Below are 16,961 nucleotides of genomic sequence, written 5' to 3'. Positions count from 1 at the left end.
GACTTTTCTACTATTACGCACTTGGGTAGACTCTTACCTTCGTCTATGGTTAGCAGTCAAGTCTATCAACCATATATACTATATGGACTCCTTGTATCACCATATATCCCCAGCAATAAGTTTTTAGGCAGTATTCATTTTTCTTTTTAAGATATAAATAAGCTCTTATCACTCCCTAAGTATAAAATTCTCTACTGACAGACGCTCTTGCAGTAAATGACCATGTTGGAAAGTTAAAAAAAAAAAAATTCTCTACTGACAATCTTTGAATAAAATACAAAATATTTCTGTGCTTAATAGTCTAACGTCTCCTGATCCTTTGGACTAATGTTTCTACATCTCAATCTACCCCTTAATCTTTATTTCCTTCTCCTCATAATGGGTGGAATAATGGACAATGGGTAGAATGGTCTAGGATCTTGGAAAGTCAAGAAATGAGACTGGAAGACAAAAATGTCTGTAGAGCAAGAAACACAAAAATGTTTGCTCTCGTTGGGTCTAATGATAATCACCTCATGGCCTTAAAGTCCTTGCATCTTTAGAGAATCTGAACATTTTTCTGTTTAATTTTATTCCTTAAGGGATTAGATGGTGAAAAAACTGTGCTCTGTGATGATTTATTGGCTTGACACTTGGGTAGTCATGAATTTCATCTTTTTATCCTGCCTATGGGAAAATCCATCTTGTTTTTCCAAATTTATTGAGCCCATTTTCCTTAATCTGTACTAAAAATTAAATTGCACAGATTTTCACTATTTCTTTCAACAGGAAGAGACCAATGTCCAAACTTAATTCATAAGTAAGGAATGTAGCCCAGCGCATTGTCCAGGAGTAATTCTGGAATTTGACTTTTTAAAATGTAGTTAGAATTTGAGCAACACTTAGATAAAATTGAAATACAAAACAACATACTGAGACAATGAGAGTGAACTGTGTGGATCTGGACACTCCCTACGTCATTGTTTTCCTTTTGGTGGTTACTTAAGCGTGTGATTGTTATTGTTGTTTTTGTGTATCATAGACCCTCCAACAGGTTTTCTGAGGCATGTAATTGAACAGGAGGAGATAGGCCATCCTTCTCTCCTGGAGCAGCTGATGGCCTTGAACCCCATGTTTTTGGGATTGCAGCACAGCTTCTTGCCACTAGGCCACCAGAGTCAAATGTAATTTCCACACTTCTTTTCTGGAAGTTTTTCAAATGACACATGTAAACACAGAGAAACACTCATTCATTGAACTTAATGTTTTCAAATCTTTAAAAAAGAAAAGATGGTAAATGCTTCTCCTCTTTTCATCCTTCACATTCTCCTTTTCCTCTTTGTCCTCCTCTTCTTCCTCCTTCTTCTCTTTCTTCTCACCCTTTCCTCCTTTTCATTCTACAGTTCTCTCTCCTTCCTCCTTGACTCTCCCCCTTCTCTTTCTCCTACTCCTTATTCTTCTTCCTCCAGGATATCACAGCTACTTCTCTTTTTTCCAGGCTTCTCAGGGAATTTTTTTTTTCTTTAACAAGCTCTGGCTTTAAGTTATTTTTGTGGTTTGGACCATTATAGAAATGCCTAAATTGCCAACTTAAAATATCTCTGTCCAACTCAAATCTTCCATTTTGCCATTTTGGTGTTTGGAAAGTTTTGATTGTTGTTTATTGATACTTTTTTTTTTTTTTAGAAGCCAAAAGAATTTCAGTGCAAATTAACTAGAAGCAGCATCTAGGCTTTTTCCATTCTTGGATGAATTTTAATTCATAAATAGAAGTTATAATTTTATCTCATCTACAATGGATGGAGCTTCTTTCTTCTTCTGTGACTTGATAGATCCTGAATGCAAAGTGACAATAGATATGAAAGTTCTTCATCTAGCTTGCTATGTTAAAGAATTGGTTGACAGGTCTACAAACTTCAAATACTATTAGTTGCAGCCAACCATTAATTGCCTAAGTAAGTAAGATTTTCTTTTGGTTATTTAACACTCCATTTATCACCAAGAATAACCTTAGTTATGAGTCATAAAATAACAGTAACCCACTTAAACCGGATAGAACTCACATGCAGCCAGGTACTGGCTTTCCTTTCCTCTTTTCTCTATTCATCCTATACCCATTATCACTAATTTACTCACTCACCATTAGCACAAATAATAGATAAAGGTGTAGACTGTAGACTTGAATTGCTTGAGCTCACTTCAACTCAAACATTCTTTGCCTTAAAAATGTAATACAAAAGAAAACCACGACAGTTTCATTCCAAAAAGTCTTTGACTGTGTGGATCATAACAAATTATGGCTAGCATTGAGAATAACAGTAATTCCAGATCATATACTCATGTGGCACCAGTACATAGACCAAGAAACAGTTATCAGAATAGGAAAAGGAAATGCTGCATGATTTACTATCAGGAATAGTGTGTATCAGGATTTTATCCTTTCCTCACACTTACTTGAAGGCTCAGGTAAGAAGCAGATGAGTTCTGGAGGATAGGTTCTGTTGATTTAGTTGAAAATCGTGTGTAAACTGGTCTTCCTCCGCGCCCCGCCCCAATCGTGTATAAACTAATTGGTTGCCTGATTTAGATAACAATCAATTGTGGCTTGAAGTCTCTTGTATAAATCAATCAGGACCTGGTAAGCGGCTTTTGTACTCAAAAGTCCTTTGGGCACTCAGGCCTTCTGCCCTTGGGAAGAATTGTGTTTGAGAAGAATATTGTTCTAGGTGGGAATAAGGGAAAAAACTAAGAAAAGAGGGCATAAATAATGCACACTGCATTGGAACAGATGAGCCAAAGAAGTGGTTTAAAAGGAATATATGATTAGGTATTATTTGCATAACAACGGTTCTAAAGGAATATATGATTATTTTCATGACAACAGTTCAGAATAAAAGCTGTATAGCAAAGTGGACTGGGGGGAGGAAATTGTGTAACAATGAAAAAAAAATTTCAAAGAGAAAAGTGAGCTGGGTAGGGATGAAAATGTGCAACAATGAACGAATAGAAATCCAAGTTCTCTATGAACTTTCCTTAAAGTCTCAATTAAACTAAAATAATTTTTTTAAAATGTAATACAGTAATAACACATAGTTTAAAGGGTTCTTTTAAGTGTTAAATGCATTAGTACACTTGAAGTCTTTTTGTACAGTACTTTGCATCTATTAAGTGTGTCCTACAAATTAAACTTTCTTTACTAGCTTATCAGTGCCCATTACTAAACCTGGGGTGCGGAAAGCTCTAGCCTGACTTTGTACATTATTTCAGGCCCAAAGATTGCTGATTATTTTCCCATCTGTATAGAACAATCAAATATGTCTCGAAGAGGGAGCGGCTGAAGTGCTCTTTGAAGGTAAGAATGATGAGTCTTCTCTTTATGTACTTCCGGCCTGTTGCTAGGAGTGGCTATTCCTTAGAGAGAAACATAATGCTTGAAAGAGTGGAGGGTTGGCTAGCAGAGGAAGACTCTCAACCGGGTGGATTGATACGGTGACTGCAGCAATGGCCTTTTCTGTGTCAGGGAGTAAGACGACTGCATAGGACAGGATGGGGTGCAGATCTGTTGTTCATGGGGTCGTTATGAGTCATACTTGGCTCAACAGCACCTAACAACAACAACATCAACAGCATGGTCATTCCAAATTCCTAGAATGTGTAGTTATTCCATGAGGAATCATCTTGAGGCTCATATTAATATTTATGTCAAGGTATGAACTATTCTAAGCATTAATGCTTAATTATTAATTTAATTTTCATTAACAACCTTAACATAGGCCTATAAAAAAATTAAAGCAAGATATCTAAGAATATCAGAATGAGAATTTGAATGCACGTTGTCTAGTTCCAGACTAGACTTGTGGTCTCAACCATTACAGTTATGGATCAGACTCTTAGGAAGAAGTTTAAGTTAACTTTTATAACAGAGATCAAAGGTAGGAAGAAATTACTAGCCTTAGTTATATAGGGCTCCCTTGAAACCATCCATCTTTGAGGAAATCATTAAGTGTGTGAATTGTTGTTAAAACCTCTAAAACTCCAAGATGCTCTAAAAACCCTAAGAACTAAAATTGTTTGACAGCATGTTTCTATGGCCTCTGATGGGATTCCTGGAATAACAGGAAGGCTTGATAGTACTGAGTCACATTGGTGGAATTGGTATTTTGTTAAATTCTCAAGTACAATTACCTATAGATATCTGTTAAAAAAATTCTTCTAACTGCATAAGTATGCCAATGGATGCATACAATCCTATGCATATATAATTTATGAAGATAATTGTATTTTGTAATGAGTAACAACAGTGTCCTGGGAAGTCTTAAATCCAAATATTACATAAGATCAATAGTTGAAAGTTCTAAGGTTTCAACCTAGTTAAATTCCAGTAAAGAAAAAAAAAAACCATAAAAACAAAGAAAATAACTTCTAGTCATGGGACTACAGTGTCTGATTTTTCAGCCTCAGAATCTTCCACTGGCCCTGATAAGAATAGAAATGAGAGATCTTTGACTTTTTATAGAGTGACATATTTCTCTCTTCTCTGAATCTCTACCATCTTTACTTTTCCTCTAACCAAAAAAAGAAATCTCATTATAATTCATTTTCCTAACACTTCTCACCCCCAAATGGCATCAAACAAACCTACCATTTCTAAAATACTTCTTTGTCAAAGACACAAACTTTCTCTGTGTGCTAAGCATCAGATACTGAAAAATCATTTGTAGTTTCCTGATTTCCAAACGGATATCTCAAGTCCTTGAAAATGTGATTTAGCCTTTCCAAAACTTCCAAGAATATCCAATAAAATATTTTAAAATTATTTAATTCTATAATTGAAATTGTGTCCCCAAAGGTTTCCTATTAACTTGTTCCAAAACTTTTCAAAAATCATTCATGTTCAAACAATAACATTGAAGGATGACTAGAGATAGAATCACCTTAATTCTACTTAGAAGAGCTTAAAATTAATAAGGAAAAGCACAATCTATACCCAATCTATTCTTCAAGGGAGAGTGTTAAGAGTCAGCTCAAATATTTATGTTTTCATTTCTATGGAGCATGTTTAAAAGTTAGTATGTTAACTGGCTTAGTGGAAAGATTCAAATAGCACTAACACAAGTCAGTAGTAATTACTATATCACACAGGGGAAAAGTTGTCTACCAGAATGTTGACGGTGTTATATGCCATCGAATCGCTTGTGACTTACAGTGTCCCTATATACAACATCTCTGAACCATACCCTATCCTGAGCCAACCTTACTATCTCTGAAACACTTACACCCATTACCCTAGTCAATGAATCAATCTATGTTGTCAAGGATCTTCCTCTCTTGTGCTGTCTCTCCACCCTCCTAAGCATGATGTCCCTTTCCAAGGACTGGTTCCTTCTTGTAACATGCCCAAAGTATGTCAAATGAAGCTTCAAAATCTTTGCCTCCAAGGAGCAGCCTGGTTTCACCCTCTCTAACATGAACCTGTTTTTTTTTCTCATAGCAGTCTATGGTATACTCAGTACTCTTCTCCAGCACCACAACTCAAAGGCATCCATCTCCTCCAGAACTTATTTATATTCCTAGCAATATTCCTTCATCACATCCAGATTGATCAAACCTTTTACTGCCTTGAGTGTGTATGATCTTACATACTCAGAGGTAAAGTTCTCAGAATTGTCATATTTTCCTGTTGCCTTGACTTTTTTACTACCTTCTCACTTTTTACTCAAAGTCACTTTTGCCAAATCTTGCTGTAGGCACATACTTAAACACTCCATCAAAACATCGGAGCATCACATCATAGATCAACATCACAAGTTTACTTACATAAAAGCTAAAGAAGTTTCCTGAAGGGTAGAGAAGTCCATACTAGAATACATATATTGTGGCATAGTGAAAATGATGTCTCCACTAGATAAAAGACTTTCCAAAAGGGATACATTATTGTATTATTAAAGTGAGAAATAAAGATTATAAAATTCAAAATTGGATAAAAGACCTTAATGGTAGTAAAAGGCAAAAATACAGGAACTAGAATTTGGCAGGGTTAGATACATAACACATATGTGAGGTTAAATGATTGTTTAAAGGTCTATACCATTCAGATTATTATAGGTTAGTCACAGGATGGAAACAGGACAGGGTTTTCTGATAATAAAATGGCTTTATCAATCATATATTTCTGGGATCCATTGTAAAGTTCTAGAAATAATGTTGTATCCTTTAACAAATACAAACTATTTTATCTTCTATTTTACAGATCTCAGAGTGAAATAAACGTATTCTTTAGAGTGCCACGTCAACATTTAAATTAAAGGAACTACAGATAAGAGAGGTAGCTTTTTAATAATCCAACATGGATTAGAGAATTTAAAACAGAGCTAAGCCACTGATTCTCAGTTGCTCTATTTATACACATACAATTTCTCTGACTTTAAATTATCATTAAATTATTTATTCTCTATATTAAGAAAACATACATGTTTTGATCAGTTGGGGAGGTTTTTTGTTGGCAATAGATAAAGGAAACAGTAATTCCATTTGTCCTATAATTTGGGATATTTATACAAAGATGTTTAGTGCTAACACTATGATCTCTCAAATGAACCTAAACTGTCTCGATTAAAAAGAAACTCATTAGGTCATATAACACAGAAATCAAATAGCATCAGATGTGACTATATCTGTGCCATTGCTATTGTGGCTAGGTGTTATTCACTACACTGTTGTTAGGTGCTGTTGAATTGAGAACAACTCATAACAACCTCATGAATGACAGATCTGAACAAAGAATCCAGGTCCTATCCTGTGACATCATTATCATCTCTGACATACACGAGCTGATCGCTGCCATCATTGTGTCAATGCACCTGGTTAAAGGACTTCCCCTCTTTCACAAACTGTTTATATTTCCAAGCATGATTTCCTTTTCCAAGGAATAACCTTTCCTAGCAACATGCTTAAAGTTATGCTAAATGTCATCAACTACAATGCATTGCTGTCTGATGAATATTAAATGGGAACCTTGTCTTATCCTTGTCCTGTCCTTGTCCTATCCTTCACCATCCTCAAAATCTTCACCATGCTTGATTTCATTGTTACAGACTCTATGTCAGAGTATCTCCTTGAGAGTGTTCCTTTCTTTCACTATCCATTCCCAACAGGATGTCTTTTTTCTGGTTCCTTCTGACAACATAATCAAAGTCCAATCACGTTTGCCTATAAGAAGTACACTCATTTCACTTCATCCAAGACATATTTGTTTGTTCTTTTGATAGTACATGGTTTATATTCAATATTCTTCACCAACACCACAACTCAAAGATATCAGTTCTTCTTCAGTCTTTCTTATTCATTGTCCAACTTTCTGATCTCTAAGATGCAATTAAAAATACCGTGGCTTGGACCAAGCACATCTTATTCTTTATACTTACATCATTGCTCTTTAGCACTTTAGAAAGTTCTCTGAGAAGAGATTATCCAAATGCATTACACTTTTTCAATTTTTTTAATTTCTTGGCTGCTGTTTCTATGGGTGTTGATTGTGGATCCAAGTAAAATGAAATTGTTGACAATGTCAATTTTTTTCCATCTATCATCTATTAGCCTAATGGTGATGATTTTTTCTTTCTTGATGCTGAGATATAATTTACATGCAAGGATAATTTTTTTTATTTCTCAATGAATTCTTCAAGTATTTTTCTTGTGTCATTTACATAATGCAGGTTGCTAAATGTTCTCCAATTCTAGATGCTGCATTCTTCTTCATGAAGTCCAGATTTTTTAATAACTTGCTTAGACTGAATAGGTTTGAAGAAATTATATAACTCTGATGCACATCTCTCCTGACTTTAAACTGTGCACTGTTCTCCTGTTCTTTTCAGACAATTGCTTCTTGATCTATATTAAGGTTTCAACATGAGTACAGTTAAGTGTTTTGGGATTCCTGTTCTTCTCAGCTTTATATACAAGTCCATAAGTATGAATAATATCACCATAATACTGCACACTTCAATATGGATTACATCTCAATGACAAGAAAAGAAATATTCTCACCACTGGGCCGACAGGTAACATCATGACAGATGGAGAAAATATTGAAATCATCACTTCAGATTGTTGGATCCACAGTCAACACCCTTGGTCCCAGCAGTCAGGCTATCACAAGATGTATAACATTGGGAAAGTTGGCTCTCAGAAATCTTTCCAGAGTCTCAAAGAGCAATCATGTTATTTTAAATACTAAGTTGTGACTGATCCATGCCACAATTTTTTCCAAACACCTGCTATGCAACTGAGAGCTGGACAATAAATTAGAGTAAAAAGAAAAAAATAGATGCATCTGATTTGTGACTGAAGAACAGTTTTTAATACTCCATGAATTGCCAAAAATATAGACAAATATGTTGAAGAAAGTGCAACCTAAGTGTCTCTTGGAGTCAAAGATGGTGAAGCTGCACCTCACATATTTTTGGACATGATTTTTGGTGTTGTTGTTGTTGTTGTTATGTGCCATCAAATTGTTTGCGACTCATAGTGACCCTATGTACAACAGCCCTAAACTCTGCTCTGCCCTGTGACAATCACAATGTCTCTGATACACCCATCCTGATTATCCCTGTCACTGAATCAATCCACCTCATAGAGGGCCCTCCCCTCCTGTGCTGGCTCTCCATCCTCCCAAGCATGATGTCCCTCTGCAAGGTCTGGTCCCTCCTTACAACATTTCCAAAGTATGTCAGGCTAAGCCCCAGAATCCTTGCCTCCAAGGAGAAGCCCGGTTTAACCATCTCCAGGATGAATCTTTTTGTTTTCTTAGCAGTCCATGGTACACTCAATACTGTTCTCCAGCACCACAGCTCAAAGGCATCAATTCTTCTTCTATCTTCCTTAGTCACTGTCCAACTTGCTGATGCAAACAAGTATTGCAAAGACCGTAGCCTGTATCACACGCATCTTTGTCTCCAGAGAGACATCATTGCTCTTCAGTACTTTGGAGAGGTCCCTAACAGCAGATTTTCCCATGGCAATATGTCTTTTAGTTTCCTGGCTACTGGTGCCAAGAGTATTGACTGCGGAACCAAGCAGACTAAAGCTGTGAACAGTCTCAATCTCTTCACCATCCATCCTGATGCTGCCAATTGGTCCAGTGGTGAGAATATTTTTATTCTAGATATTGAGCCTCAATGATATTGAAGGCTGCAGTCCTAGACACTCTGCATCAAGCGCTTCAAGTCCTCCCCAGTTTCAGCAAGCAGGGTTGCATCATCTGCATAGCACAGATTGTTGATAGATTTTCCACCAACCCTGACCCCACATTTCTCCTCATAGAGCCCAGTCTCCCGGATAATCTGTTCTGTATACAGGTTGAAACGGCATGGAGACAGGACACATTCCTGCTGTACGTCCTTCCCAATTTTGAACCATGAAGTGTTTCCTTGCTCTGTTCTTATGAGCCCCTCTTGGTCCAAGTATAGGTTTCACATTAGCATAATCAAGTGTTCTGAGATTCCCATTCTTCTCAGAGTCAGCCACAGTTTGTTATGATCCACACAGTTGAATGCCTTTGCATAATCAATGGATCCCAGATAGACATTCTTCTGGTATTCTCTGCTTTCAGCTAAGATCCATCTATCATCAGCTACAATATCCCTAGTACCACAACCCCTTCTAAACCCAGCCTGGACTTCTGGTAGTTCTCTGTTAATGTGCTGTTCCAGTAATTTTTGGATAATCATTTTGGATAATTGAAGCACAATATTGGAGTGACAGCATAATATCCATACACACACAAGGAAGCCCAGTAGCTATCACTATCATTCAGATATATGCATCAACAATCAGAGCCAAAGAAGAGGAAATCAAAGATTTCTACCAATTTTTACAGTCAGAGATTGATCGAACATGCATTCAAGATGCATTGATAATAATGGGTGACTGGAATTCAAAAGTTAGACACAGAGAAGATTCAGTGATTGGAAAACCTGGATTCTGTGACAGAAATGAAGCTGGAGATAGAATGATTGAATTTTGCACAATCAATGACTTATTCATTGCAAATACGTTTGTAAGAGACATAAATGCAGGTTATAAAAATGGATTTCACCTGATGGTATGCATAGGAATCAGACTGATTACATCTGTGGAAAGAACCTCTGGAGAAGCTCAATATCAGCTGTGAAAATAGGCCAGGAGCTGACTGTGGAACAGACCACCAGCTACTCATATGCAAGTTCAAACTGAAGCTGAGAAAAATTAAACTGAATCCACAGGAACAAAAATATGACTTTGAGTATATCCCACTTGAATTTCAGAACCATGTCAGCAACAGGTTTGAGGCCTTGAACACTAATGAGCGAAGACCAGACGAGTTGTGGGAGGATATCAAGGGTATCATCCAGGAAGCGTGCAAACAGTCAGTACAAAAAGAGAGAAGAAAGAAGAGGCCAAAATGGATGTCAGAAGAAACTCTGAAGATTGAACTGGAGCCCAGAGAAGCCAAAACTCAAGGAAGAATCCAAGATACTAAAGAGCTGAAAAGATTTCAAAAGGCAGCACGGGATGACAAAGCAAAATATTACAATGAAATGTGCAGGGAGCTGGAGTCAGAAAAGGGCAGAACTTGCTCAGCTTTTCTTAAGCTTAAGGAACTGAAGAACAAATTCAAACCTCAAGTTGCCAAAATCAAGGTTGCTTTAGGCAGAATATTTCTAATATTCCAGGAAGTATAAAAAGAAGATGGAAAGAATATCCTGAGTCACTATATTGAAAGGAATTGGCAGACACAGAAAGATTTAATGAAACGACATATGAGCAAAAGCCTATGGTTATGAAGAAAGAAGTTTAAGTTGCTTTGAAGGAAATAGCAAAAAATAAGGCCCCAGAAATAGATAGTATACCAATTGACATGTTTCAGCTAACAGATGCTGCCCTGGACGTGCTCACCAAGTTGTGCCAAGAAATCTGGAGAACGACCACTTGGCCAACTGGCTGGAAGAGATCTGTATTTGTTCCCATTCCAAAGAAGAGTGACCCAACAGAGTGTGGAAACTATAGAACAGTCTCATTGCTTTCACATGCAAGCAAGATTCTACTGAAAATTCTATTTGGACATGTTAAGAGAGGCTTTTCTTTGGAAAGGAGCATCATACTTGGAAAGATAAATGGTCAGTGAAGGAGAGGAAGATCCTCAGTGAGATGGTTTGATACAGTGTCTGCAGTAATGGACTCAAACGTATTGAGAATGATAAGGATGGTGCGGATAGGGCAGTGTTCAGGTCTATCGCTCATAGTGTTACTGCTAGTTGGTTTTGGCTCAGTGGCACTTAACAACAATACTCAGTCATTCTCTCATTGCCAATGAGTCAGAACTAATTTATAACTATCTTTCAGTGGTTTCCGGGATGCTAAATCTCATGGAAGAAGATTGTCATCTTTCTCCTTCAGAACCACTAATGTCTTAGAACTGCCAGAGAGGCACAGTCTTTAGCAACACAACTCTGCACAAACTCTCAATTTTTCAGTTCTTCTTTCCGCCTTGTTCCTTCCCAACCTATTCTGACTTTAAATTCAAACCCTACATGGTAACACATAAGTTCCAGGTCTAAATCATCAAAGACTTATGCATGGGTAGACAGGGAGTGAGTGGATGGGGAAGAGATTGTCTCTTCCCAACACTGACCTTCAGTTTGCAGCCTAATTTGTAGCTTAATATGCAGAGCCACTGGTACTTCTTAGAAGAATAAAAGAAAACAAAAATTCCTCATTATTAAATTTGGTGTTATTCTTATATGTTTCATATTACCATTATATAGAGAATACAAAGTTAGGGTCATTGTCCTTGACTACAGTTATGTGTGTGCCGTTGAGCGGGAACTGACCCATAACTGACCCTCCAGAGGGTCAGTTTTCAGAGGCAGTTAATTATGCGGGAGAAGTTTGCCTATCCTTCTCCTGTGGAGCAGCTGGTGGATTTGAACTGTGTGCCTTCGGGATTACAGCATAGCTTCGTACCACTAGGCCACCAGGAGAAGTGTGAAAGTGGGAGACAGAATGTTCATTTGGAGAGTCAATTAAAAAAGAAATTAATAAAATTGACCATTAAGGGTAGGTTCACATCAATAATTTATTGCTAGCTATGTTAACAATTTTAGGGTTACTCTGGAAAAATCTTCTATGGTATTTTTATGCTTCAGAGCAAAATTTCTTATTGCTGTGCTTCCTTACTTCCAGACAAGGAGATCGTGCATAACTAACTCACAGATTTAAAGAAGGCAGAAGCTGTGAGAGAAAGTTTGGATTTGGATAGTTCTGGGCCAATATCTACTTTAGATTTTGTTCAGATTACCTCATCTGTTTTTGCTTGAAGTTAAAAGAATAGGAGCTTAGCTTTGTCATAAAATCATAAAAGTCATTTCATCATCATCTTCAATCCAGCAATTTAAGATTCTTAAGTAAGAATAAAATCGGGATTAAAAATAAGAAAAAATAATTCAAATCATGATGTTTTAGCTGACTGCTTGGATTCTCTTGGGAGTTAAAGCACTCAATTTCATTAAAAAGAAAAGTGAAAACAGGTGTCTATAAGACTACCCTATCTAAACCATAGGCAGGAAGAATATAAAATAATCTCCAGATATGCTTTTGTCCTCTCTGGAATGGAACAACAGCCAAGTTTCAGCGTTCCACAGGTGGCCTATTCATCTTAACGTTTCTTGGGAATAAACAACATTTCATGTTTCTTTCATAAACAATGTTCTCATTCAATTCTCACAATAAACCTTAGGCTGGCAGACAATACAATCCACTTTGTATATGAAGAAGACGACGTGTCAAGTAGTTTAAAAACTTGACCAGGATTATATAACTAGCTTATAGAGCTGGGATCTCAGGATTTATTGAATTTTTTTGTTGTTGCTATTTAACCATCAAATGAAATCGCAGAAAAGTTTGGTAAACTAGTAGTTTTGCTTCTCTAAAATTGAACCTTGTTATGCTCAAAGTGATTCATTATTTTATTATCATCTGTGCCAAGATATGTTGTTGGTGATAGATACAGACATAAAAAAGATTTAACACCTACCCTCAATGAGCCCTCTCAGATGAATCTGATTTGTTTTCTTTCTTTATCACCAAAACAGTTCCGTTTTGGATTGCACGTCATTTTTTGTTTGATTGCATTTTTTATTGTAATTATTATTACAGACTTGGGCAGCAACATTGATGATGACTGTAACTACTAACTATATTCCAGTAACTGTGCCAGTCAGAGTTAATATGGCTTTCTACTCAGATATGTCCAGTAAATATAGCTTGCTTAGTTTGCCTGTGACTTCTTTGGTCTTCCTTCTAAAGCCAGTGTTCTGGGTAAGAGGAAGAATAACAACTTTCATTCCAATTTCATTTAGAGCTTAGTCAACCCATTTAATAATTTTAACAGTCCCTTAGGTAATAATTCTCAGGCAACATCTTCGTAATGTGTCAAACTTGGCTATATCGTCCCATTTTGCACATCAGAGACTGATTGTGACTTCTTGCTTTCTTTATATTTTTTTCTGAAATAAATCTCAATACTCCCACTCCTACCACTAGGACATCCCAGGATGAATGTCCCAATGCAAATATGGAGGAGGGAGTTGAATTCTGAAACACTAAAGGTAAAGTTTATTAACAGTTTCGAAATATAACTTCTGTTTTAAGTACACATTATCTTCCACAATTGTCACAAAACTTTTGAGACTTAGTGTTTACAGAGAGATAGCTGAAGTTCTGAGTAACAACCCAATGTTTAAAGTTGTTGTGGTGGTGGTGTACCCTCGAGTTGGAATTGACCCATAGCTGACAGGAGGAGATTGCCCATCCTTCTCCCATGGAGCAGCTGGTGAATTCAAACTATGTGCTTTTGGGGCTGCAACATAACCTCTTGCATTATGTTTAAGGTTATTTATTTGACCATTTGACTGATTACCATGTCATTACAACTTTGATCGTGACCATATAGGCATGACAAGAAAAAAGATGCTTTGGGGGCCTTTTCCTCTGGTCTGAAGGGGAGTTTAATCTACTTTATAGAGAAGCCTTCATTTATGTTTCTGTCTTCAATGTACTGCCTGCCTAGAACATGATCAGTGTTCAATAAATATCTGTGGATTCTCAGCTGAATTGAGAGTTAAGCCTAGAATCAATATGGAATATATCTTGTTTTATTTTCTCACTGTCAATTTCCCTCAGATCTCTTACACATCTGGTTCAAGAGTCATCAAGTATTGGAGCTAGAAGGTGATTAGTGATCATCTTGCCGCAACATGTTATTTTACAGATGGGAAAACTGGAGCACAGGGACAGAGAGCTGAAGATGGACAAGTGAGGTTAGTCAGGCTTTTCAGCTCCTGAGCCAGCTATCTTTCCTCTAGCCCCTCAAATTGCACAAAGTTCCTGAAACAGGCTTGAGCTCAGCAGGAAGCTTGAATGAATCAGTGGCAGGTGGTCTCTTTGTTTTCAGTGTTTCTGGAAACATGCCTGGAGGGGTACAAGGGTCCAATCTCAGAGCAGGAAGAGAGGTTCCCAGGCTACAAAGTAAAAAAGTAGGAGCCAGGCAAGTTCTGCAATGCCTCCCCTCAGGGGAGATGTTAACACCCAAATCCAGGCCAAATTCTGGTTTCAAGCTATGCACACAAGCAGGTGGCAAGATAAATTAACCCCTTTTTGTCCTTGCAATGTGTTTCTGGTGATAAATGCTGTATTACTGGATATTTACCAGACACTTGGTACAGCATTATGTATTTTAATCATTATACTACTCAGTGTTTATGATATTTCTTGGAAATAGATGATTATTATTTACATATTATAGCTAAAAGAACTAAGGTTTAAAGAGAATGCATCACTTTTGTGATGCCACAAAGATCTAAGTAATGTCTAAGTTTGGAACTCACTCTTTTGAAACAGTGGACTTATATCTTTAAACAGAATAGCTATTATTCTTGACCCCATAGTATTTTGCTCATTCAAGACAATCCAAGCCACATATTTGGACTATTATACCAAATCACTCCTTGCCTAAGATTCGGTTCTGACTTCTGGAAACACCTCATGTGTTACATACAGTATAACTATACTCTGAAGGGAGGGATATTTGTTTCTTTGTTTGTTTGTTTTACTAGTTTATTTGTTGTTAGGAGCCATGAGTCCAGTACAACTCATAGTGACCCTATGAAAATATCTGAAACCAGTCCTGTCCTGTGCCATCCTCACACTTCCTGACACACAAAAGCCCATTGCAGCAGTCTCCTTGTCAATCCACCTGGTTGAGGGTCTTCCTCTCCTTTGGCAACACTCCTCCATCCCCAGAATCATGTCCCTCTCCAAGGAATAGCACCTCCTAGCAATATGTCCAAACTACATGAGGTGAAGCCTCATAATTCTTGCCTCCACAGAGCACTCTGGCTGCACCATCTCCAAGACATATCTGATTGTTCTCTTGGCTATCCTTGGGATATTCAGTGTTCTTCTCCAACACTACAGCTCAAAGACATTAATTTTTTTTCTGTTGTCCTATTCATGGTCCAGGTAGTTTATTTACAAAATTCAAATACATTGTTTTTCACGCCAGATCCTTCCCATTTCCCTTACCTCCTGCCATCAAATTAAATGACCCGATGATTGATCTCTTCCCCACACCTCCTCACCCATCTACTTCTACCCTCCTCTGCCCACGTAGATCAAAACCATTATTGTAGAATCAATATGAGGCTCCAAAGGGTTCTTAATGACTTTTTAAAAAAAATACATCACCAGATTTTTCTTCTGAGTTCATCGGATGAACTCAAGTTGCATACCTATAAAATGTTGTGCCATTCTGGAGAAAGACCAGAAAGCACAACCTTTAAAGTTTGAGTCAGAAAAGTTGAGTTTGATGACTCTGGCTCCACAGGGATGTAGAATGAAAAGTGTCTTCACGCTGGGGAGTGGAAATTCACTGAATAGGGGTCTAGTGTGGGTTCTCTCTCACTTTTTTCTTACAAAATAACAAAAACTATTTGTCTTTTGTCTCTCACCCATAGTTCATGATTTCGTACACAAAGCATGAGAGGATTAAATGAGATTAGCAGCTGTAGTGGCTGCTAATCCAGAGATTGCACATCTCCATTGGTTTGAATACACTAATTGCTTCTTAAGAGAAAGATGAACAGTTCCCTCCTATTGTGATTTACAGCTTCAGCGACCCAATACAGGGTCAGCTGTGAGTCGAAATCAGCTCTAGTAGTGAGTGAGTGAAGTGTGATTCTCATGCAATGCTAATCCTTGTGCCTGATGTTGTTGTTGTGTACCTTTAAGTCTGAACCAACTCATACCTGACCCTTCAGTGGGTTTTCAGAGCCAGTTAATTGCACAGGAGGAGAATGTCCATCCTCCTCCCATGGATCTGGTGGATTTGAACTGTGTTCCTTTGGGATTCAGTATAGCTTCTTATCACTGGTACCAGAGCTCCCTCCCTAGCACATGTTATAGACTTAATATATACTGCCTAAACAGATAGGTGTTGGATTAAGTGCAACCAGAGTTCACCTCAAGGCAAGGATGGCAAGACTTCATTTTATATACATTAGGCTTGCTGCTAGGAGAGGGACATCATGCTTGGAGAGGTAGATGATCAGTGGAAGACAGGAAGATCCACAACCAGATGGATTGACACAGCAACTGCAGCACAAGTATGTTAGAGATTGTGAGGCTGGCACAGTATGGGACAGGGTTCAGATCTGATGTCCATACGGTCTCAACTCAAGAGCATGTAATAACAACAATAAAAGTGTGTATACAAGACAATGGAAAAGAAGAGGAGAGCATCAGAAAACGTATTGAGCTGTGGCCCAAGGCTAGAAAATCTGGGATGCTTGGGTGTTATTTTAATACTTTGGATTTTCATCTTTTTTTTGTTCCCCCCCCCCTTTTAATCCTCTTAACCCTGAATCTCGGTATTATACATTTCATAA

Source organism: Elephantulus edwardii, unplaced genomic scaffold (genome assembly GCF_000299155.1).
Source record: "Elephantulus edwardii isolate Elephantulus edwardi_28Jun2011 unplaced genomic scaffold, EleEdw1.0 scaffold00095, whole genome shotgun sequence".
NCBI classification, from domain to species: domain Eukaryota; kingdom Metazoa; phylum Chordata; class Mammalia; order Macroscelidea; family Macroscelididae; genus Elephantulus; species Elephantulus edwardii.
This window is presented reverse-complemented; position numbering follows the sequence as displayed.